Consider the following 4,080-nt stretch of genomic DNA (forward strand, 5'->3'; position numbering starts at 1 on the left):
TCTCCCCCTTCCCCTAACTTCTTTGCAAAAATTTTAAATGGGTTGCGTTATGACCTTTCCAGATATAGATATAATTCGATCATGTTCTCTCCTGTCCTCTCCACCTCCCACCTCTTGTAGGTTCTCCTCAAATAGTTTATGTTCACTACTTTTTTTTTTTTTTAGATCTAGATTGAGAAAACATCTGATACTTGCTTGTATTTCTGAGTCTGGCTTATCTTGCTTGATACAATGGTCTCCTGTTCCACCCATTTTCCTGCAAACACCATCATTTCCTTCTTCTTTCTGGCTGTGTAGTACTCCACTGTGTATCTACACCACGTTTGCTTTATCCATTCATTAGTTGTTGGGCGCCTGGGCTGATTCCACAGCGTGGTGTCATAAGCTGTGCTTCTTTGGATGTGGGTGTGCAGGTGTAGCATAGGTGGGTCTCATGTTAAATCTCCTTTTAATTTAGTGAGGAGCCTCCATATTTCTTTCCACAGCGGCTGCGCTAATTTACCTTCCCACTGGCAGTGTATGAGGGTCCTTTTCCCTGCATCCTCACCAAGATGCTCACCCTGTCTCTTAAAGGCTCCATAGCACTCCCAGTGGTGCCACCCCAGGACCCCTTCTCCAATCACACAGACCTCTGGAAGGGGATACAATTAAATCATATCCAAACTATGACAGGGTAGTTCTTCTGAGCACCCAGAAATAGGGTGAGATGCAGGGAGGGGAAGCTATCTGCCCAAGATCACACGGCAAGAAAATTGGAGAGGCAGAATTTGGGGTCAAACTGATGATTCCATTCTTAATTAGCTCTTCACCAAAAATTTCCTTCAAGGGCTCATTCAGATGAGGCCTCCTTGAGGAAGCCTCCCTGATTCTCTGTCTGGGAGAAGTTCCATTCACTGAGTTAAACTCCAAATTCCCCAAGCATGACAACTGTACCTCTTTCATTTCTGTTTCTCTTTCCTCTTCCATCCTTGGTTGAGAGAGACCCAAGTTTAATTTGTCTATACCTAGTATTTTTTTGGAAGTACTGAGATTTGAACTCAGGGCCTTGTGGTTGCTAGGAAGGCCCTTTATTGCTTTGTTCCCAGACCCTCCCCCCATTTTTTAACAACTAGACTGTGGGCCCCCTGGTGTTGGGGATCTCTTTCTTACTATCTCTTTTTACTATATACTGTAAAGAAACATGGCTTCTCAACAATACTTACACACACACATATATACATTTTGGGTGGGTCTGGGATTTGAATTTAGGGCTTTGCACTTGCAAAACAGGTACTCTACCATTTGAGTTGTGGAGTCCATTTTATTTTGGTTATTTTGGAGATGGGGGGGGGGTCTCTCGAATTATTTCCCTAGGCTGGTCTTGAACTATGATCCTCCTGATCTCAGCCTCCCATGTGGCTAGGATCACAGGCGTGATCTCTTTGCTTGTTCTTAAGTTTATTTATTTGAGACGTTTGTTTGTTTGAGACAAAGATCTTGCTACATAGCCCATGCTGGCCTCAAACTCACCATTCTCTTGCCTTAGCCTCCCAGGGGCTGGGATTATAGAGTGTACGACCATATCCAGCTGTTTTCTTTTTCTAACCATAAGTATATTGACTTCCTTAAATTCTCAAAGAACATGTGTTAATGATTTTTTCAAAGAATTAGTCTCGTGTTTGCTACCGAGCCCTACTGTTGGTTTGTGGTTTTCTTTTTAATTTCATGTTTGTCATTTACTTCCTTTTGGCTTTTTTTCTTTTTGGAGGGACTGGGGTTTGAACTCAAGGCTTCATGCTGGCAAAGTCTTCCCCCTTTCTGTTAACAGACTTTTGGGCAAAAACTTGGGCAATGGGAGTCCCAACAGACTGTGCTGGGCCACCCATCCCAATACCGTAATTAAAGAGACTAGTAGACCGGCAGGGATTGACAATCAAGGCCAGTCTGGTCCAAAAAGTTAGCCAGACCTCATTGTAACCAGTAAGCGGGGTGTGGCGGCACCCGCCTGTGGTCCCAGCTATGTGGGAGGCATAGGTAGAAGGATCGAGGTTCACACCAGCATAGGGAAAAAGTGAGAACCTATCTGAAAAAAATAACCTAAGGTAAGAAGGGGTGTGGCTGCCTAAGAAGCAGAAGGCCCTGAGTTCAAATCCCAGTACTGCCAAAAAAAGCAGAGATTTACTCAATACGGCCATGTCAGAAAGCACAGATAAAGGGGTTCAATGACCCTCAAGGCTGCTTTTGGGGTACATACTTGAGCTTTAGTCTAAGTAGAGAAAGAATTGGGGCAGGGGAGAGAGATCTGTATAATTAAGCAGGATTTGTGACAGTGTGGCCCTGTCCAGGTCTCGGTCCTGGTTCCACAAGAGAAGTCCTGTCACTAGGAGACAATTCCCATGAGATGACAGCTCCTGCTGGGGTGATCTTGTCGGGGGACGATCTGTCTGTGAGCCTCTGCCCTTGCTAGATTCCAGGGTGACTACAGGTTTAGGACAGTGACTGGAGACTTTTAGGTGCCTCTGTGGGGTCTGGAAGAGGACTTGTAAAAGCCGACGGTGACATGCCTCAGTTACTCTTATCTCTGTGTTTTCAGCCTAGAAGGCAATGGAACAGGCCAGGTATCACAGGCTTGCGACAGACACTCCTGAGTGAGTAATGTTAAACTGAAAAAGGCGCAGAATAGACAGGCGGGAGACAGCTCAACGCCAGCACAGGGTATATTTGGGAAGAAACCCTGCAGAGGGGACCCCAGAAAGAGAGCTGGAGCTCCAGCTGCTTACAGACTGGGGGTAAATATAGGAGATAGGTGGAGAAGTCCCAGGAAGGTCACTGGGTGGGAAAACCCTCAATGGCCCTCTGACCCTCTGGAGATAAAGGCTTAAGGGCCAGTCACTCTTCTAGGCCAGGTGGGGGGTTTCTAGTTAATGGCTAAAGGTGGATGTTTATTTTTGTCTAAGGTCAGGTGGAGTTTCCAGTAAGTCACCTTCAAGGGGAGGGGGTCCAGTTCTAATATGGCTGTCCTTTTGTTCACCTAACAAGTAGCACACCCCTTGCAGACTGAAGCAGGGGTCTCACCAAAGTGAAGGAGACAGATACAAAATGGAGGCAGGGATGTCAGCTGTTCTCCTACCTTTAGTTACCTTGTGGGCCCACGAACTGCAGTTTATACGCACCTGTATTTCCTTTTTTTTTTTTTTTTTTTAATTGTAGTTCTTTGAAAATTTTAAGCAGGAGGCTTACTTAACTTTTCCTCTTCTATCTTCTGATAAAATGAGTTGGCTTCTGCATGCTTTGTTTTCTATTTCCACTGGGCATCCCACTTACAATACGTAAGTCAAATTTAATTCAGGTTGAGCATCCCTGATGTGGAATCCTGAAATCTGAAATGCGCCAAAATCCGAAACTTTTTGAGCATTCACATGACACCGTAAGTGGAAAATTCCACCCCTGACCTCATGTGTGGGGTCTCAGTGAAAACGTAGGCACACTAAAAGTCTTGAATAAAATTATCTCCAGGTCTTGAATAAAATTATTTGTTTTGACTTCAGTCTCATCTTCACGATACCTTGTTATGTACATGCAAACATCCCAAAATCTGAAAAAAGGCTAGATGTGATAGTTTATTCCTGTAATCCCAGCTCCTTGGGTGGCAGAATCAGGAGAATCTCAGTCTGAGGTTGACCTGGGCAAATTTAGCTGGGAACCCTACCTGAACGCAAACTAAAAGCTTTAATAAAATGATCAGGGGACTGCTTAAACAATGCCTGAGCTTCCTCTCTGGCCTAAAACTTGTCCCCACGATCCTGGGGTGCATGTGGCGATCCTGGGGTACAAAGTGGCTGCGCATGGGGAAGGGTCGGGATGGGCCAGGTGCAGGAATTTGGAAATCTGCACCTTAAGTTTTCCACCCGCCCCTAGAGGGCTCAGTGTACCCCGGCGTTCCATCAGAACCTCGGGGGGACGGTGGGGGGAGGGGCTGAGGGGCAGGAGCGCGCTGTGCGCAGGCGCCTGATGGGCCGTGTCTCCTCCGCCGCTCCCTATTGGCTCTTCTGTCTGCAGTAGGGCGGGGTCAGGCCGTCAGGGCAGTGTGCGCATGCGCAA

This window comes from Castor canadensis, chromosome 16 (assembly GCF_047511655.1).
Source record: "Castor canadensis chromosome 16, mCasCan1.hap1v2, whole genome shotgun sequence".
Taxonomy (NCBI): domain Eukaryota; kingdom Metazoa; phylum Chordata; class Mammalia; order Rodentia; family Castoridae; genus Castor; species Castor canadensis.